The 22,252-nt window shown below is 39.7% G+C and overlaps 1 protein-coding gene across 1 annotated transcript in view; it reads right to left on the bottom strand.

The window, feature by feature from the left end:
* The window catches only part of RIPK2 (receptor interacting serine/threonine kinase 2), a 1,193,837-nt gene that overhangs the window by 1,063,062 nt on the left and 108,523 nt on the right, over positions 1 to 22,252 (bottom strand). The gene's annotated exons all lie outside the window — the stretch shown is intronic.

The raw sequence follows: 22,252 nt of genomic DNA, 5'->3' as shown, positions 1-22,252 counted from the left end.
AAGAAGTGAGACTGTTTTGTTTTTGCCTAGTAATACATTATTTTTCTTCCCATTAATTGATAGAGCAGAAGAACGGCTATAAATCAGTCAATAAATGGATTACTTCAAAACCATTTTTAGACTAAAGGACCAGTTGAAACTACCAGTCACTTTTTCAAACCCCAGCACTGTGATGTTATACACAGTGTCTAATCACGCATTTTCTAGTACGCAATGTTTTCATTATAAAACAGAAAATAATTATATTCCAAAACATGCATGCTGACTGGAGAACGCGATCAGTGTGCTCATTGCAAAGTGGGCATCAGCACTGGAAATGAGCCACTGTATAATAGCAATAATCCACTCCTGCATGAGGGTAACACAGGGTTTACCTATGACTGGCTTTGTTTAATCGCTCAGTCTTCACCTGTGTGATCACACCACAGCAACCGTTGGTAAATCCTGTATTACCTATACCCACTAATTGATTATTGTTAAATTTATACCATTTTCTGAGACAAGGTTATCAATCGTTTCTAGCTTTCGCTGACAAATGTAAGATGGAAACAGATAACAGTACTTCTTGTAAGATACTTGCCCTTGGATGACTATGTTCCCTAGTTATACGACCTATTCATTTAAGGTTCTTCAATGTCATGCCAACCAATTTACAGATTTCTTCCTATTTTATAAAGCTCCGCTATAGTATGTTTCAAAGGCAGCCACTAATGTTACTGCTTGTTTCAGACGAGTCTTCCTTTTAGCTGAAGGTGCTGCCTGCTGGCATCATGGATAAGAACAGAGCATTTAACTGAGAAGGTGATGTATGTGAGTAAGAACGCACATTATAACCAGACATATACTGCTTAGCCATTAAGGTCTTGTGTGAAGAAGGATGACAGCAGGAGAGTTGCAGAGATCAGCTAGTGGAGTAAAACAGTTAGAAAGAGGATGCAGAAAGGAGTGCAGTTGGGTTTCTTTATTATTTTTTACTATCCGTATCCTCAACTCAGCTCTGGAAACAGTTGGATAAGCTGAAGAAAACATAACATGAGAAAGGTTATCAAGTTACATGCATATAACTTGAAGTCTTCTGAGTTATCAGGCATTACAGGGAAAATGCTACCAGCCACCTTAAACAACAGTCTGGAGTTATTTTTTTTTAAGAGAACTGATCAGGTATTATACTGCCCTACATTTGCACTAAAGGAATTATATGCTTTCAAGACACCTGTTCTGAGTTACTAAAGGTAAACTCAAAGGAGTAGAGGCAAAATTATTTGGTGAAAGGACAGATGAAAACGCTATAAAAGGAAATACAAAACAGCTAGCTCAGGAAAATAAAGGCAAAAACAGTAGAATTTATGATTTTTTCAAAGTGAACATTTACTGTACCTTAAAAACAGGATCTAGTTACAATTTTTTGCACAGTAATGGCACTGTACTTGGCATGTACTTTTTGACAGAAACATTAATTTATTTATGAAATAAACTGAAGTTTATTACATTTGCATACTGTTACCATAAGATTGTGATTCATGCACATAGAACACATCTTTAGTAACCCATAAATACACACATTATTCATGCAATGAAAAACTAGGACATTCTAAATTCTGTTCATCATACAATGTAGTCTGTTTTCCACACTGCCAGATTACTAGATGGAGAGGTATGATTGATAAAAAGATTATTTAACAGAATTCTTTATAACATCTACAGTGAAAAGAAAGAATGTTGTTGGTGTTGTTGGTTGTCTTTCGGCTTTTTCCTGGTAAGGGGTCACCACAGCGGAACTCCGGTCCGCTAATGATTGTCAGTAGATTTTTACGAAACGCCGAGGTGCCAGCTTGATGCCCAACCTTCAACGAAGGCGTGCCCATTTACGCACGCATGTCTTTCGAATGCTACCCAACTGCGGGGAGGACATGCAGACTCCACACAGAAGGCACTCCCAAGCCAAGCCGAGAATCAAACGGGAGAACCTCTTGCTGTGAGGTAACAACGCTACTGCTGTACCACTGCGGCAATCCAGTGAAAAAGAAAGAATAGCTACCACAAAGTACTTGGGAGGGGAATTCAGTCAGTAGGTTCAATACATAGCATGCAGCCCTCATTATGTCACAAATAACACAAGCTGAATAGTGGCTCAGGTATCTTAGAACCTGGTGGGGGAGAATGGGAATCATTAGCCATTGCCAGCTCGCCTATCCTGGTGGGAGGAGGTTCTGGCTAACCACCTGGGTTTCACCTAGTGACAGCATTAGATGTTCCACCCTATGGAGCTTGAACCAAGTGAGCCCACACTGCAAAGTGCAAGTTGTACAGTAAGTTGGGGGGGGGCAGTGCATGTAGACATGCTTCCCCTTCAGAAGGCAGCTCATACAGATGCCTGGAAGAGCCGTTATGGGGGGGGGATCACAGACTGTCCCACAAGACAGATAAGCTGGGTCACTCCCTACAACCCAACTCTTGCAGCAGAAAGAGCAAGCTCTCATTGGGATTTCCAAGTAGGAAAGAATGGACCATAGGGGCTCTTGCCTTGACTGAGATTTCAGGATCCCATTACTACTGAATGAATAGGCCAATTGGGTGCAGGAAGTGGAGACACTGGGCTCAGTTGTGTGGGACAGGATTAGAAAAAAACATAACCTTCATGTAGCAGGTGAGGTTACAGTGGCATACTTTGAAATGTTTCACCTGGCAGAATATGACATTTTGTTATAACGAGGTCATCAGAAATCACATGCTTACTGACATACAATTGGTTCCACCACAGTTTCCCACTTCAACACTTGTCATGGCATAACAAATCACTATGAAGAGCACAACATTCAACTAGGGGCAGCAATCAGACTTCTTAGGTCTCTGTGGAAGGGATAGTCCAACAATAATAGAACAATAATAATCACTGCCCTTATGTAGCTATTTTCATTACCAAACAGGGGTGTGGTATTCTGTATCCACTACGGCTAAGTCTTTTAATACTTATTTTACATCACTGCTGCCTTTCATGAGGTACTTACAGTGACAAAGACCAACATGAGCTAGAGCTACAGAATTACTAGACTGCCACAATACTTAGCAAGAGATGAGAAATGCAGCTATAGTAAATTTGATTTTGTCTTTAATGAAGCACAAGAAAAGATACACTAAAATGATATGCAATTGCCTCCTACAGCTCAGCAGGAAAAGAAGTCTACAGGAACCTTTCATTTCAGATGGAAGACTATGAATCTGGAAAAAATCTGGAAAATTTGCCATTGCTGGGGTTTATATACAAGTCCAGTTTTATATATGGGAACCTTAGCTGACCAATGCACTATGTACCGAATCTCCTGTTCACATACACTTCAGCAATACAAGCTTATTTTATGTAATATACAACTCTGTTGTTTAGAATGGGAGTCCATCAAATCCCCAGTTATACATTTCAACTTACCATACAGTCTCAAACTGCACTTCTTTACAAAGATAAGTATGTGAATTTGCTTCTTGATCAAAACACTACCTTATTACTGTCTGATATTAACAGAACAATCCTTTGGGAAGCTTAAAATGAAAGTCGCACAGAATGTAAAGTGTTAGTCTAATCTTTTGGTCAGTGATGAACAAACATTTTTTTTTCTTTGTTGATAAAGCTATGTTTGGGTTTTGAAGAAAATGAAATGATATGTTCAGTTTGTGAGAAAAATATTGGCTTTCTGTAGTTGTCTTATCTGAAAATAAATCCAAAGTAAATCTATGGGCAGTCATCATAACATCTTTTTATGAAAAGATACCAAAAGTGTATTCAAGTCTTGTAAACTTGGATCCTGGGCTGTCTTACATTTCTCTTATGAATCTGTAAAAGTTCAAGCTCAACAGTCAGGTGTCAGAAGTCCCACAACAAAACATATAGAAAGATTACAAATAAATGTTGTGGGTGTAGGTTATGTAGTACTGGGAACCTGTAACTTCTACTAACACTCTCAATGAGTGCTGATGCTGCAATGTAGACTCACTGAAAGTCATTCTCAGCATCAAAAGATTTGCCCTTTATCTCAGTTTTGTGTCATAATGGAGCAGGTACAGATAAGTACTGCGGTGTGTGTGGGGGTGGGGGTGGGGGGGGGTGGCAACCCTCCTTAAAAAACTTTGAAAATTCAGGGAGTTATTTTTGTGGCTTTGGCACTTTGAAACTAACTTCCTTCAATAGACTGTCATGATTATATAGCATTTACCCACGAGTGCTGGAGGGAGACTATCTGGGTAGTGCACAGCTGATCTAGCAAAAGCAAAAGTGGGCAAATGCTACACGATCCACACAGAGGCATGCACATAAGTGCGCACACATAACAAACACACACTAATTATTATTTTGAACATTTTGTTCTTATTTTGTAATTTCAGTTATGTAAACTTTATAAATCTATACTCATTAAAAACAACCCTTTTAAGTATAGTGGCAGACATATTTGAGCTTGGATTAAATATTTATTTTAACCCCCTCCCCAAACAACATTACAGTGCACATACATTATTTTTAGAAAAAGAAGTTATGTTCTTACCATAATATTCCATCTGTGTGATCTTCATTCATTCTTGACTGTTGGGTTTGTTTCTGATCCTCTCTTCCCTTCACCTCAGATTGAGTTTTGCCCATAAAGTAGAAAATCATGGAAGCTTTGTCATGCAACAACCCTACTAGAAACCCGGGACTAGTTCTGAACCTCCAGACATCTCTTGGACGGGGAAGGAGGGTGGGATGTTAAGAATGTATGAAGATTGACAACACAGATGGAATGTTATGGTAAGAACATAACTTCTTTATCTCATGTTGTCACTCTTCATTTATACATGACTGTTGGGACAGAGTTCCTAGCTACTTTAGACCCTGGGAGGCCCTAGGGAAGGATATTCCTGAGCACCATAAAGCCAAAGGATGCTCTTCCCCTGGAGACAGAATCCAATTTGTAATGAGTGATAAGGGAAGCCCAAGTTGCAGCTGTACAAAACAGATCTGGTAGAATGAGCCCTAACTGTTGTTGATAAGTTCAGCTTATTTTGGTCATTAATAAAAGTAATGCAATCTCTCAACCATTTTGACAGCGTGACTTTCAAAATTGGTTTGCCCAGTCTAGTACCTGAAAAGGATAGAAACAACTGGTCCGATTTTCTAAATTATTTTATTCTATCCTAATAAAAACATAACTGTCTGCGTATGTCCAACAAATGCAAACAATATTCTCCCTAGTTTGAGAAATTTCGGAAGAAGACTGGTAAATCTATGGTTTGATTAATATTGGAATCTGACACTACCTTAGGTAGAAAGAAGGGATTAGTTCTGAGTGATACTCTCATCTTTGTGAAAAATGACATAGGGATGTTTTACACACACAGCCTTCAATTCTGAGATTCTCCTGGCTGACATGATGGCTACCAGGGATACTTGATATCACAGGTGGCTGCTGGCTTGAAAGGCTGACGGACCAAACTTTGTAAGACCAACGTTAAATTCCAAGGCACAATGGGCTCTTTGAAAGATGGTTTCAAATGTAAAGTGCCCTTAAGAGAAGTTTTGCAAAGACGGTGAGACATCACAGAATGGTCATCGAATCCGTTATGGAAATTTAAAAAAGCAGCTAAATTAAGTCTAATGGTAGAAGTAGAGGCTCCCAATTGAAATAAGGTGGTTATGTATTCCAAGACCTTATAGATCAAGGCTGAGAAAGGGATCAATACCCTTTTCATCAGACCAAAAAACAAATCTCTTCCATTTACTAAGATAAAGTTTTCTGGTAGATGGTTTATGAAAAGCCAGAAGTATCTTTAATACTGGAGAAGATTATTTCTCCAGGCAACTGCTGGAAGTGGAGAAATCAAGCTATCGGCTTGAGATTTTGTAGACTGAGATGGACCGGCTCTGCGGATATGATAACAGGTCTGGAGTTGGATCCAGAATCCATGGACGGTGAACTAGGTGAGGCCAGAGATAGGGAAACCAGACTTGACGGGGCCAATAATGTGCAATGAGAATCACTTTGCTTCTCAACCATTGGACTTTCTTCAAAAATTGGGGAATTAGACGGATTGGAGGGAAGGCATGAAGAAGTCCCAGGGCCAATCATGGAGAAAAGCATCTCTTGGGACCTCCCCCCAAGGGAGGACTAGGGAAAAGTAGCAGTTGTAGTTTATGGGAGAAGCGAACAGATCACAGCAAGGCTAACCCCAATGATGAAAGATCTTCGTAGTTACATTGGGATTGAGAGACTACTTGTGAGGCAGGAGAATGCATCTGCTCAGTTTATCCGCAATCACGTTGGAGTTCCCTGGAATGTGCTTTGCTATCAGAAAGCAGTTGGAGGTGAATGTCAATTGCCAAACTCTTAGGGCTTCCCAAAATAGAGGGTAGGATATGGTTCCTCCTGTTTGCTGATGTACCAGACCACTGACATGCTGACTGACTGAATAGCAATTGTCCCTGAAGGGAGGGCAGATTGGAATGCTTGCAACACTAAGAGCACTGCCCTCAGTTCTAGGACATTGACATGCAAATTGGCCTCGTGGGAACCAAGTGCCTTGGACTCTCTTTCCCCTGAAAATGCCCCCAACCTATCAGGGACGCATCTGTGGTCACTATAGCCTTGGGCTGAGAGGGGGAAAAGAGGCAGCTTCATAATTTGTCTTCTGGCTTCATCCACCAACATAAATCCTGCTTGCATCGGTTGGTTATGTGGATTGGGTGGGGCACTGGATGAGCTAACAGTGACCATTGAGAAGGCAGGAACCACTGAAGCAGCCTCATGTCGTACCTCGCCAGAAGAACTAAGGTGATTGTTGCTGCCATGGAACCAAGGAGCTGTACGACTAGATGAGCCAGAATTTGTGTTGTGAGAGTATCACTTGAAGTTGTAACCTCAACTTCACCAGTCTGTGAAGTGAAAGAGCAATCATGCAGGACTTTGTGTTTAGCCTTACTCCGATGAATTCTATGTCATGTGTGGGGGATAGTTTTGACTTTTGTTTACTGAAATGCCTAATGACTCTGCAAGGTTTAGAATGGAGTCCAAGGTGGAAAGCAGCAGATGCCTGGTGGGGGCAGTGAGGAGCCAGTTGTCTAAATATGGAAACACACCGAAACCCTGTAGCCTTAAGTGAGCTGCTACCACTGCCATGCATTTAGTGAACAACCTGTGGGCTGTGATGAGACCAAAAGCCAGTGGTTGAAATTGGTAATGACTGGCTCCTAGCTGGAAGTGGAGGTATCTTCTGGAGCATTTGTCCATTTTTATGTGGCAATACGCATCCTGAAGATCTTTCTCCAGAAAAGGAACGACAGACTGAACCATGACCATACAGAGTTGTGTCTGTTGTACAAATTTGTTCAGAAATAAGGTCATTGAGGGGTGGAAAAATGCCCATAGCAGAAAGGGTCTTTCCATCCTTCTCATACCTGGCTAATGTGTCTCTGACTTTTGGGCCAAATAACAAAGTAGCATCAACAGCGGCGTTAATAAAGGAAGACTTGAAGGGGTCCGCAAAGTCACATAAGCACATCCAGGTGTTGGTAACGCCTGTACCAGCTGCCCTGGACATCCCTTCAGCTGTATGTGCAATAAGCTGCACGGACGAGTTGGAGATTGACTCTAGGGTGGCAAGCTGGGAGGCAACCTTATCCCGGACCTCGTCAGACACTGCTCCCACTAAGGTCTCTGAAAGCTCAGTTATCAGATCCCTTTGGATTTGGATGAAGTGTGCCAAAAAATTCAAGGGCCGTATGGCAAAGGTCAATGAAGTGAAGACCCACTTCCCGAATCTGTCCATCATCCGAGACTCTTGGTTTGGAAGATGGACAGCTGGATTCTCCTCAGCGAGTTCCTTTTTTGTGGCAGCCGCCACCACCAAGGCATCCACTACTAGACCTGTCCACCAGTGGGGCTGGTCCTCTGGCGCTTAAAGAATTTTGTCGGGTCTCCGGCGAATTGGCTCTATGGTATCAGGAACCTTCCATGCCCGCTGCACAATGAGTTTGAGTTTGATCAGTAAATCAGCAGGTGGGGTCACCCAAGAAGTAGAAGGCTGGGCACGAAAAGCTTGCAAAAAAAACAGATTCCTTGGAGGATAGGTTTGTGGGCTTCCAATCACCCCTCTGTTTTAGAATTTTCAGGATGTCTCCGAAGGAGACATCTTTAGGGAGTGACCGAGGGGACCCCTCCCCTTCATCGAAATCTGTATCCTCAGTGACTGATTCTTCTGGAGAATCCGGGTGCTTCCTCCTGCACAATTTCTTATGGGGTGGCTCCTCAGGGGGAATGTATGAGAAGGACTCCGAAGATGAGGGACTCTGAAATAGGGTATCTTGCTGCTCTTGTGCCTGCTAACACAAGGTAGCAGATTGTTACAGCTGCGAGCCAGAGGATACATAAATGTGACACTCCGACGGGGATGGTGCCAACTGTGAGCCTGCTGAGGCAAGGGCTCTTTCCATAATATGGAAGGCAGGCCACCCAAAGAGGGGATGGGAGCCCAGAACAGAGAAAGACAACCACGGAACCAGGGTCACACACTGCTCCGATGAGCCCGCTCCCAGAGTAAGAGCCGCGAGAGGACTTGTAACTGCCAGAGCACCAGGAACCATAGATGGCACCATGGAAAAAGATCAGAGCCAATCCAGGGATCCCAGAACCGGCTGCCAAATCACGGTCCCATAGGTGGGTCGCCTCTGATGGAGCCACAGACTATATAGTCAGTTCTGGAGCTAAGGTGAGATTCACCATTGGTACTGAAGTAGCTGGCAGAAGGAACGTCAAAGTAGTGGGTTCCAAGACCTGTGGAGAGATTGAAGGAGGAAGATAAGTGGGTGTCCTGGGAGAGTAACCCTCTGCTTTGGATGGGAAGAGAGGTCCTAGGGGGAGCAGGACGGCAATAGCTGATCCACCAATCTGACTACATCTAGCTCTGAAAGGCTCCTGGTGGAACGGAAAGACATCCCCGATGGTGAGTCTGGCCATTCAAGAAGTGGACTTAATTGCTGACCCAAGAAGGGGTCTGTAGATGGGGAGTATCTAGTCCTGGGTGTACTCTTGACCTTCAGCACCATTGTCTGTTGACCAGTAATTTGCTTTACAGGGCAAGACGTTACCGGAATATTTGAAGAGACTATTGTTGGTGCCGAGAGGATCATCAGTACCGATGATAAGGTCAGCGCCGTAGGAGTTTTGTTAGCTTCAATAATGGTCAGCAACGTGGGAGATATGAAAGATTTCGGTGCCAGAGCAGGAGTCAGTGCAGATTTAGATATTTTCGGCCTTAGTTCCGAAGGATGAGTCGAAACCTGAGTCTTAGTAGTTTTAGCTTCTTGTACCTTAGGGGGATGAAGGTACTGAATGGCTGCTTTTCTTAGACTCCTTTATGAGAGACTTAGATGTCTCCACCTCAGAGAAAGCCTCACTAAAGGAGCATTTTAGCAGCCCCTTGAGAATAAGTTTGTTTCGCCTCTCTGCAAGGGTGCGAACACTGAAACCCTTGCAGAAGTGCAGATGGCGGTTGTATCTCCAAATGAGGGACACCTAAACAATAAACACATGAAAGATGCCCATCAGAGTTGGGCATCTTTCTACCACAGTCCTCACACTGCTTAAAACCTGTGGTTCCCTTCTGTTTTTCTGCCATCTTTTAAAAAACAGCAAGATGGCACGCTCACAGACACACCCACACACAAAAATGGAAAAAACAGGGAGAACAGAATAAAGCTTTTTTTTTTTTTTTTTAATGAATATACCAACAATGGTACCTAGAAAAATACCCCCAAGAGGGTACTAGAAGGAAAGAATGGAAATGAAGATACCAGCGATGGTATCGAAGAATTACCAGAGGCAGAGGGAAGAGGAGGGCCTATACCAACGATGGTAAGTGGAAACTACCCAAAAAAGGTAAAGAAAAGATTATACAAACACTCACACTAATACACCACTAACAATAACTACAAAGGAGAACGAGCAACAATTTAAACAAGTAGAGAAATATATAGGCTAATGTACATATCAAAGAAAAAGTTTAGCATTTAGCTGAGAGCACGGCTGGCATGTCCGATTTTCTACGTGGAAAACGAGATCTGGGGTGAAGGAAAGAGAGACAGTATAGGTAGCCTTGGCTTGAGAGTTTCTGGCTGGCTCGAGCTTGATATAATGGCTTGGAACCGAATCCAAGTCAAGTATGAATGAAAACTGACAACTTCAGCTCAACAGTTAGTGATTTTCAACTTTTTACACCTGGGGACCGGTGAAAATAGAAGAATTATTTCGGGGACTGCTAAAGCAGAAATAAAAAACACTATTTATAAAGAACCAGTTAAAGCTTCTACTTTTTCCAACTTTTGTTATTTCAACTGTTATATTGTAAGAAACTTCTCTGTGTGGAAGATTTTCAGTCCATATATTTCTAGTTAATCACTGTATATTAATCAGATCAGACAATAGTAGTAGAAGTAGCGAACGTAAACTCGTCAAGTCAAAAAGTAATAATAGAAAATATATAATTCTACAGCATTACTAAGTATTCGAAAGTAATCCAAGCAAGGCAGGTGGTCTGTTTCCGGTCGAAAATCCTTTATTAAGTACACAGACAAGCGATCCAAGTAAAACAAAAATAGAGTAATAATTTCCTCACAAGCTTTCTAAATATATATACTTTTTATCAGGCATGGGAGTGGTTTATTGTGCTGTAAAACAAAGTGTTATTGGTACACATGTTAAATTCACATCCCTTCCCCCATCAGTGTGACATTCGAGCTGGTCCTGCCCTACCTAGTAGCTGTCATAATAATATATAGCCCTAATGTACTTTAATGGTACATCTTATTTAACCAAATTATTAAGTCTGTGATTTTATACAAGGCAATATACTACATGGCTGGAAATATCAACCTTAGTTCATTTTATGATCAAAATTATATATAAATATACACATATACATTTTGCATGTAAAAATCAGTTTCTATTTTCATAACCTATTGTTAACAAAGATCGCTTTCGTCCTTCTAGACTTCTTCAGGTCTGTGTACAAGAACCCTAAAAACCTATATAATTGTATAATTAGTTAGTATTGTTATTACCATCATTTTGAATAAAGTGGAAAAAGAGAACCAGAAAAAAAAAATATATATATATATATATATATATATATATATATATATATATATATATATATGTATGATGATGGAAACAAAATATACACTTAAATTTCAAATTATTTAAAATGGTATTTAAAACCAATTTGTAGAAAAAAATAAAATAACAATTAATCATGTAAACAATGTGGCAATTTTCTAAGTTCCAGTGCACTTTTAATTGAACAGTAGTAGTTTAGTCCACGCTTTCTAAAAGAGTTCAGCTTTAATTGCCACATGAGTTCCTGTTTCTCCAGAATATTCAGGATGTCTCCTTCAAGATCACCCATGTCTATGTGATCCAGGATCTGGAACTTAAAACCTGTGTGTCTTTTATGAAGAGAAAGGTGTTTGGCTAGTGCATTATTTTTACATCCAGAGCGGATTTCTGACAGATGACATGAAATCCTTCGCTTGAGTTTATTTACAGTCTTGCCCACATAGAATGCATCACATTCATTGCACTGTGCCCTGTAAATTACTTTTTTAGTGTTACAGTCACCCCCTGCACTGGTTTTAACAATCTTCTTTAAATAAGGGCAATAAAAACTATCACCTTGCTGTATAAATATAGAAAATGTACAATTAGTGTCACATCTTTTAGTGCTTTTCTCACATGGTCTAGGTTTAAATTCAACAAAACTTCTAATATTCCTGGCCTTCCTATAAACAAATGATGGGGCTTCACCTAAGATGTTAATCAGAAAAGGGTTTCCTGTGACAATATCCCAGTTTTCTTCAATAATATTTTTGATACTCTGATAATCCAAAGTGTATGTCAGGATGCAGCTATTTTTGCATTTGTTATGCTCTGTGGGATTACTTAACATTTTTTCTACTGGGGAGGTTGAGTGAAGGTGCTTCAGTCAAGGGAGCCCGCAGGATTTTTTGCAGGGGGGTGCAAACCCAGAGCCCCACCCACATAGCTCTCCCCGCCCCTGCCAACAGCCCCGCCCACATCCACCCACCCAAGCCCTGCCCACACAGCCATTCCAGTGTCCCATTACTTGGCTATTTCTCCCCATTTGCCGTAGACACTGTTCAAATCTGTGTGCATACTGTTTTATGCTTTAGTTCTACAATGATTACAGGCAGTTGGATTTAATTTACAACTTTTATTTCAAACATTATAGCCCAAACACTGAGACATTTACTAAACCTAAACAAAGCAATAGTCTTACAATGAAAACAGACTTGGCAATAAAGCTTCTCTACTTTTGAAACTCACATTCAATGAAACAGCGTTGAAACCCACATTCAAAAAAATGCATCTGGCCAGTGGCAGGTTATTTACCTTTGAACTGTTTTCAAGCAATAGGCTCCTTGAACACTGTTAGGGCAATGCAAAAGTTTTGATTTACCTGATTGTATTAATTATAATATATAATTGAATTATATCCCTTGTATTATACAGCAACACTTGTTTGAGTGTCTCTGCTGAAGTAAAAGTAATCTGAATAATTCCACATTAAAGATATATGAAACTAATGAAGATGTTGTTGCTAGAAAACAACTGTATATTTCAGTGTTTCATCTACAAATTCAGTGCCTGCTGCCGTCAAAGAATAAATTGCCTATGTTAAATTAAAAAAATGGTAAGCTGGTATATTGCAATAGAAAATGGATGGCAAGCTGAAAAACAGGTTCATAGTTATTAGGCATCTCATCCAAAGGAGGACATCCTCAGGACTGCAGCATACAAATATACTTGCTGTAGGAATAGAACCACAAGCCTCTACATTAAGATACAAGTATTCTACTTGTGGTGCTACTAACATAGATTTAAAACTTTATACCACAAAAGAGATACCACTTGCTAAACAAAATAGTTGCACATTGTAAATAGACTTGGCATGAGCAGCAGTAAACTTCGCTTCCCTTAAAACTCAGTTCCTTGAAAATGCACTTGAAAATAAATTTCACCTACTAACTCTAACTTGGGCATTTCACTTTCTCTCTACCTCACAAACATACCATACCCCTCAAGGCCTCAACCTTAGTGCAAGAAATCTGGACAAAGCCTAAAATAAATAGGGACAGATTATAAATATGGCTCTAATAAACTTAGAAAATTGCAAGAGTAACAGGATTTGTGTTAGTATGCATTTTTCTAAACGATATGACATCTAAAACTGAAATGTCTCATTATTTAGCAACTTCAATCCTTTTTAGGAGGAATATGGGGCAAAAATCTGGACATTCTACAAAAACCTGGACAGCTGAGGGTATGCTACACACACACACACACACACACACACACACACACACACACACACACACACACACACACACACACACACACACACACACACACACACACACAAAATAATTCTGGTCAGACTTGAATTAGTTCTGGGAAGGTTGCACTGAACGGCACCGTGCTTGATCTGAAGTGGGTGAAATCCTGGTAACCAGTGATAATAACTGATCTGCAGCTCAGCAATGTGGAGCATTAAAGCATTTTTAGCAGAGCATTGTTTCATCACTACCTATTGTGTTTGCACATAAGCTGTAGTTATTTCAAACATTTGCCTTTTTGATTACTACAGAGTACATTTACCCACCAGAGCTATTGTGTTTTGACTTCAGTGTGGAGCTTACCTAGTTGTTGCAGGGCTTGGCTTTTAAGTAAGGTAGCAATGCTTATTTACCATATACCATTAAAGCCACCCAACTAAGTGTACTAACACACAGGCACTGCTATAAGACACTGGTCTCCAATAAAATGTAATGAGCTTCTGAAAATACTGTAATCCTGTCCTTTTATTACAAATACTGTCATATGCATTTCAATACCCAATGCTTATACATTATCTAGTTATGTAAATATTCTCTGCATGGCAACAACGAAAAGGCTTTCAATGCTGGTAATTCTTTAACAATATGCTTACTAAAGCTTACTTGCATCTTACAATCTCCGACAAGCTTACCTGATGTTCATTAAACCATGGCTACTTAAACAGAGCAACAGGGCACTGTGATAGCATGGAGTTCCTGAATAATAAGAAGCATAAATCAACAGTATAAAAATCTGATAGAAAACCAGAACATTCTGCAAAATCAAGGAGAGATGAAAAGCCATGGTTGTATTTGTGATCTACCTTGGATGGGGGGATGCTCTGCACACTTACACTGCATAACTGCTCCTTGCCTTCCTTGGACACATCCAGAGCCACTACAATGGAGGGTGGGATGCAATAAGTATGTCATAATTTGAAATGTCTCTGGCTGACAGTGATGGCTGTAACACTCATACCTCTCAACTTCAGAGCAAGAAATCTGGACAAAGCCATACATAGAACTAGAAGTGGGACACAGGCCCAAAAATAAGGCCAATTTTTAAATATTGCTCTTATTAACTTACATAATAGAACAGTAGTAGATCTTGCATTAGTACAAATTTTCTGAAGGGTATAAAATCTGAAACTCAAATGTCTGCCATTATTTTCCACTTCAATCTTTAATGACTTGCCACTAATTTGCCAGAAAACCACAAGTTTATGAAAAATGGACCAAAATGTGATGCAAAAATACCTGTCAAAAAAGGGACACCTTTTTAGTATTAACATTGTTAACTTGAGCAGCTAACAAAATAAGAGCATCTACATGCATTTCTGAAATAAAAGTAATCTATAACTCTGATCATTAGTTATATACAATTGTAAACCCTCCACATTTTCTTCCAAAATTGCCATTTTGGAGGAGGGATTATTAGGGAGAGCAACATTTTGAGCCAAAATTGGGGACAATTGGGAGGTTTGGATATTCCTAATCTACAGTGATTTGCACGCACCTCTCAACCTCTTAATGCAGGAAATCTGGACAAGGCCAAATATATTGGGGGAACATACAAACACTACTAAAAATTGCTCTTGTATAAACTTAAGACAGTCTTGCATTAGCATGCATTTTTCTGAAGGTTATGACGTCTGAAACTATGTGTCATTTAGTGACTTCATTCCTAAATGATTTGCTAGAAAACCACAAATTTTATGAGGAACAAACCAAAAATAAGAAGCAAATATCTATTCATTCTGCAAAGATATGGACAACTGAGAGGTATAGTTCAATCGGGGCTGTCTGAGTTTGCTACCCCCCACTCACAAAATCATGGCCGAATGGAGCCTCCCCCTGCAGCCATTCCAATGTCCCATTCCTTGGTTATTTTGCCCCATTTACCATAAACACTGTAATGTGCATACTGCTTTACTTCTGCGATGATTTAGGATTTCATTTGAAAGTTTTATTTTGCATTTTACAGCACAAACCCTAATACATATCTGTTAAACAAAGCAATGCAGTCTCACAATGAAAATAGACTCATTAAAACTTCTCTGACCTTGAAACTCACATGCATTGAAACAGCATTGAAACCCACATTCAAAGAAAATACATTTTGCCAGTGGCAGATAAATATTAACTCTGGGCTGTCTTCAAAATCATAGGCCCCTCGAACATAACACACACATGCTCTTTGATACACCTTCCCGACTGTATTACATTATATTCCTTGTACAATACAGTACAGTTGTTAGAGGGCATTTTAAAATTATTATTTTGAACATTTTTCCAGTAAACAATGAAACAAAATGCATGCACCACTGACAAAAACTGCCCAATTCAGAACATTTCCATCATAAAAAGTCTACTTAACCTTCTATAGTCCACCAGTATCAGTAAAAAATATGCACAATCTCTGAAGTAGTAAAATCCACATTAAAGAAATTTGTAACTAATAAAGAGGTTGCTGCTTTATATGTCATTGTTTAATCTACAAATAAAGTGCCTGTTACCCTTGAAGAATAAATTGCCTTTGTTGCATGCAATAAAAAAATGATAAGCTAGTAATACAGCAATAGGGACTGGATAGCAAACTGATAACAGGTTCATAGTTACTAGGTATCTTTAACAAAAGGACTGCAGCATCCACCCCCTTTACAACACAGTACAGTATCAGCAATGCATCTACCTACTGTGGGAGTAGAACCCACAGCCTTCAGCATCAAAAGCAAGGACACTATCTGTTGTGCTATTAACAATGCAAGCAGACTAAACATAAGCAGCACTAAACTTTTGTTTCCCTGCAGCTCTCAGCTCATAAAATCTACTCGACACTCAGCTGTATCTCTGAACTTTGCAGCACAAGAAATCTGGAAAAAGTCAAAATTTATTGGGGGGGGGGGGCAAAAACCAGGGACACATTTTAAACATTGCTTGTATAATGTTGGAAAGTTGCTAGAATAAAATGCTGCGTTACCACCATACATTTCACTGCCACGTCTTGAACCCAGGGGACCCTGTGCAAAACAGTCAGAGCAACATACCACTACGCAAAATCAGCTGTTTTGTGAAAGAGGAAGACTGAAACTTAAATGGCTACCATTTAGTGAATTCAGTTCTCACCATAGCACAGCTGTCAACCTCTTAGCACAAAATACCTGAACAAAGTCAATAATGGGTGAATACAGCCCCCAAACATTCAGTGAATTCAGTTCTCGCCATAGCTCTCAACCTCTTAGCAAAAACACCTGGACAAAGCCAGTAATGGGGGAATATAGCCCCCAAACATATTCAGTGAATTCAGTTCTTACCGTAGCTCTCAACCTTAGCACTAAACCTGGATGAAGCCAATAAATACCTGAACAAAGTCAATACTGGGTGAATACAGCCCCCAAAACATATTCAGTGAATTCAGTTCTTACCATAGCTGTCAACCTTAGCACAAAACCTGGATGAAGCCAATAATGGGGGGGGGGGATACAGTCCCAAAGACAGGGATACATTTCAAATATCCATCTTGTACACTTAAAAAATTGCTAGAATAAAAGCTTTTGTTACCATGCACTTTCTGAAGAATATGAAGTCTGATATTGAAATGAGTGCCCATTTTTTTTAACATTTGTTAACCAGGAAAGTCTGACTTGGAAAATAAGCTAATTTTTAGCAGAGGCCCAGAGAGAAACACTCCAGACAGCCAAGAATCAAACGAGAGAACATGTAGATGTCAGGCAACAAGGACACAAATACAGAAACCACAGATTTTATGAGGAACAGAAAAAGTATGAGGGAAAAACCTACAACATTTTTACAAATGGTGGTGGGTAGGGAATTCAGGCTCTTGCCGTTTGGGCCCAAGGTACAGGGTTCAAGCCTTATTCTCTACCCACCACCATGTAACTCCTAGGGCATTTTACACACACACACATATCCTTCTTCCTTGTGCCCCCTGAATGCCAGTATCGAAGACAACAGGGTGTCTTTCTGGTGTGTTAGCTTAACTGACATCACATTGGGTTGTCTTGCAATTTTTTTATTTCACTAGTGCAGCCAAACTTGCTGTTTAAATTCCAGTGCAGTAGATGTGGCAAGAATCTCTCCTTGAACTGTGATCCTCTGACCACTCATTGCTCATACTGATGTGCATTTTGTTCCTAAAACCAACCAACAGAGCACTTGGCAGCAGTGCATTGATTTTATTATTTTTTTCTGTCATTTGGGTTTACTTATTCTTTAGCTAGTATAATAAGAGAGGGACTAACCACACATGTGTTTTAGTATTTAGTATCCTGATACCAGTAGGTCTACGCATGTTAATTGGCTGCATTTAGTCTGACTTTTGTTTTGAGACTCTAAACATAATGTAGCCACAGCTACTAATAAAGCTGTAAGTAATGTGAGTAGGGAATAAAATCTTGCCACTTTTCACAAGAGATAGAGAAATGAAAAATCCAGTGACTGCAGATACAACTGAATACACATATCAGCTAAGCTAAAATAAGTGCATCTGTTGCAGTCTCTTGTACCAACTGGCAGGGCTTGTTAATTTGAAAGTCTAGAGTAGTAAAACATGTGTCATCATTAGGTTAAGTGTAGGCATGCCAATTTCATCCCCTAATTGTGGGAGTAGAGGTGCATAAAGGAGTTTATTTTTGAAAGGGCTATACATGCAGTAAGCTGCATTTAAATATGATTCTGAGCAAGAATGACAAGAAAGGTTTGTTGAAGAGCTTGAAATATTTGCTTGGATCATCCTGTTAATACACTTCTATGTGCTGGCAGATGATAGGCAAACACAGCAAAAGCATAATGCCAGACCTGATTCATTATCATCCTTGAAAGCACAAGCTCCGTTTTCTAGCAGGAAAGTGGCACACACACACACACACACACACACACACACACACACACTCACACACAAACACACACACCTTACTAAAGCTGCCCGTTTCAGTTCCCGCTCCACTAAAGCGTCCCATCTTCCGTCCGTTTCGGTTCCCGCTCGCAAGGGTCCCATCTTCCGTCCATTTCGGTTCCCGCTCACTTGTATGGGCCCCATCTTCAGTACGGTCCTCTAAACTGCCTGTTTCAGCTCCCGCGCGATGATCCTCTAAACTGTTCCCGCTCACAAACGTCGCGCAATGATGTCAGCACGCCTGCGACTGGACTTCTTAAAGAAGAACGCCTAAAAAAAAAAAAAAAAAACTTTTTTTTTTAAATCAAAGGATTAACTTGTCAGCAGATTCCAGGGGGGTGCAAGTGCACCCCCTTGCACCTGCCTGCGGGCGCCCTTGGCTTCAGTCCTTTTCAGTTCTATAATGGGTTCCAGGATGTTTTTTTTCAACATCTGACTTTCATAGCCTCTCACTAGAAAATCATTCTCTAAGTTGTTCAGGTTTCTCAAAAATTGTTCCATCTCTGTGGTAATTCTAGCTAATCTATAGCCTTGGGATTTCACTACATTATACTTGGTTTTTGTAGGATGTAGACTTTTACTGTGGAGTAATAAGTTAACACTCGTTGGTTTTCTGAATAGATCAGTGGTGATTCTGTTATTTTTGATGTCCTTGGAAATCTGCATATCTAAGAAAGTGGTTGAAGTACAGCTATGGGAAGACGTAAACTTCAGGAAGGGGGTTGTTTGATTGAGGTAAGTGATAAAATCTCCAAGCTGCAAGGTGTCACCTTCCCACACAATAAAGACATCGTCAATAAAACGTAAATAGCATGTGATATGCTGCATGTAGTCTGTGTTGTTTAACACAAAGTCCTCCTCCCATTTGCCCAGGGCTATGTTAGCTATGCTGGGAGCCATGGCAGCCCCCATTGCTATACCAGTTTTTTGTTTGTAGTGTTTTCCATTGAAAGTAAAGAAAATGAAGTCCAGTACAAGATTAATAAGCTTGCTTAACTTTTGCAGTTGTGCCTGTGTACCCTGATTATGTTTCTTAAAAGACTCCATAGCTGCTGTTATACAGTAATTGTGAGGGAGCACTGTGTACAAGGATTCCACATCAATAGTTACCAAAATACTGTCAGCTTCCACTGTAATGTTTTTTATTTTCTTCAAAAAATCCATTGAATCTCTTATGTATGACTTATTCTTTTCTGCTAGAGGTTTCAGCAAGTAATCAAGGTAAATGGCTTTGGCTTCAGTAAGGGAACCTCCACTTGCTACCACCGGTCTATATGGTGGGTCTTCTCTGTTCTTGTGTGGCTTTGGTATTCCAAAAAAGTAAGGTAAATGTGGGCATGGGCTCCATAAATAATTATAAAGATTTTCAGTGATAAGTTTTTCTTCCCATAATGTGGTGAGATTAGTGTTCCATAAATCATATGCTCTTTTTATGTCATCCATGGTAAATAACTCATAAAATCTGTTATCCTCCAGCATGTTCTCTATCTTTTGGTTGTAGCTAGTGGTATCAGTCACAAGTATACCTCCTCCCTTGTCTGCCTTCATTACACGCCTGGATATATTGCCTTGTATAAAATCATAGACTTAATAATTTGGTTAAATAAGATGTACCATTAAAGTACATTAGGGCTATATATTATTATGACAGCTACTAGGTAGGGCAGGACCAGCTTGAATGTCACACTGATGGGGGAAGGGATGTGAATTTAACATGTGTACCAATAACACTTTGTTTTACAGCACAATAAACCACTCCCATGCCTGATAAAAAGTATATATATATTTAGAAAGCTTGTGAGGAAATTATTACTCTATTTTTGTTTTACTTGGATCGCTTGTTTGTGTACTTAATAAAGGATTTTCGACTGGAAACAGAATGTCTGCCTTGCTTGGATTACTTTCGAATACTTAGTAATGCTGTAGAATTATATATTTTCTATTATTACTTTTTGACTTGACGAGTTTACGTTCGCTACTTCTACTACTATTGTCTGATCTGATTAATATACAGTGATTAACTAGAAATATATGGACTGAAAATCTTCCACACAGTGAAGTTTCTTACACTGTTTTCTTTTTAGACCCACTCCACTAAACTTTAGTGGGTTGTTTTGAGACTTCGGGGATACCATGGAGATTACTTCTTTTTCAACTGATATATTCCTTCACTGTTTATTTTAATCACATCTGAGTACATTTGATTTATTTGTTTCTTCTAAATTACTGGAAGACATCTCTTGAACAACAGCTGAAGCTTGAACCACATTTGCTGAACAGCTGCAGAATCCTTCCCAGTTGGTCTTTTCTTTCTGCCTTTTCTGTCTAAACTATCAGATTCTCCAAATTTCTTCTCTGCAGCCATCCAGGCGGTGCACTTACTAGCCAGTACCTGAATTTTACCCAAATAACAGTTTCAATGGCAATTCTTTTTCACAGTTTCTGTTTTCACACTGGTTGTGATGAAATTAAGCTGTTGATCAGTATGCAGCCATCTTGGATGTCTATATATAAAACTGATTTTTTTTTTATAAAACTGAAACCTTAATAGTTATCAAGAATTACACATTCATAGGCAGTACTCTAAAATTCATGAAGTTCTCTCCCCAACCATAAGTGTCTCAAAAGAAACAAGAAGTTTAATTTAGGACCAGAAGAATCTCCTTCTTGCTAACAAAACACTACTAAGTATCACACCCTGGTCTGTAATACATTCTTCACTCTTCAACAGTATGTAAAAGAAAAAAATGTTAGTGTGCCCAGCTGTCATTATATCCAATCATATATGACAGCACACATGTAACATTTAATCTGTTGTAAAGGTAATTTATAATCAATTCATTCCCCTCTCATATAACTAGTAGGTACAATTCAATTCCTAGCTATAAATCATCAAGAAAGAACAGTTGTGTAAATAGAATACCATGCAAGTAGATGTTCGAATGTCATTGCTGCTCAAGTTACATGAGTTACATCCTGCAAAAGACATAACAGCTGGCCAGCTTCCAAAGCTTCAGGGCATCTCACACATGCCTAAACCATTAGTCAGCTTGAGCTGAGCTGACTAAAAGACAGGTCTAGGCTCCAAGCCCTTCAGAGTGTTCATCCCAAATGCAAAATGGAGGCTGAGCCCTGAAAAGGCATTGTTAAGAACAACAAAAATGTCCACACCCTGACATAAAAAACACACCAAAAAAATAAATAAATAAAGAGGAGGATGGAGGGAAGGAGCAGCTACTACAACAGTGATCACTCGAACATCTACAGTTATGGTATGTTTACTTAGACAACCATGCTACGTTCATCATTTTGATCACTGCTGCAGTAGCCTAAACTGCATGGGTAGATTACCATAGTTTAAAACAACCAGGGAGGTGGAAGGGGAAGCCCCTGGAGAATGGTCCTAGCAAAGCCTGACCTAAACCAGGAGAAGGAATATAACTTACAGTGCTTTGTTAAAGTATGTACAGAGGACCAGTTTGCTGTTTCTGGAGTCCAACTCTTTCCAAAAAGCAGTAGATGAAGTCAAGGCCTCAGCTGAATGTTGCATGAACCTGCCCTGAATAGTGTTTCTGTGGCTGGAATAAAAAAAAAGTAATAGCCTGAAACAACCATTTGAATATAGTCAAATTTGACAAGGATTATTGCGTTTTTTTTTTTTTTTTTTTTGTAAGAAAGGAACAACTGATCAGACGTTCTGAAAGACTTTGTTCTAGCAAGGTTATGAAGTATCCTTTCTCCCTCACTTTGGGTTCATTTTGAGGAAAAACACAAGGAGATGAGTAGTTTGGCTTAAAGTAAACTTGGATGGCACTTTAGGCATAAAAAAGAAGGATTAGTTCTCAAAGAAACCCTGTTTCTCTGGAAAATGAGATAAGGTCAACCCACCTTAAGAGCTTGCAACTTACATATTCTTGCAGATGCAAGAG

Source organism: Protopterus annectens, chromosome 3.part0 (assembly GCF_019279795.1).
Source record: "Protopterus annectens isolate FY-2018-M chromosome 3.part0, PAN1.0, whole genome shotgun sequence".
NCBI lineage: Eukaryota > Metazoa > Chordata > Ceratodontiformes > Protopteridae > Protopterus > Protopterus annectens.
This window is presented reverse-complemented; position numbering and strand designations above follow the sequence as displayed.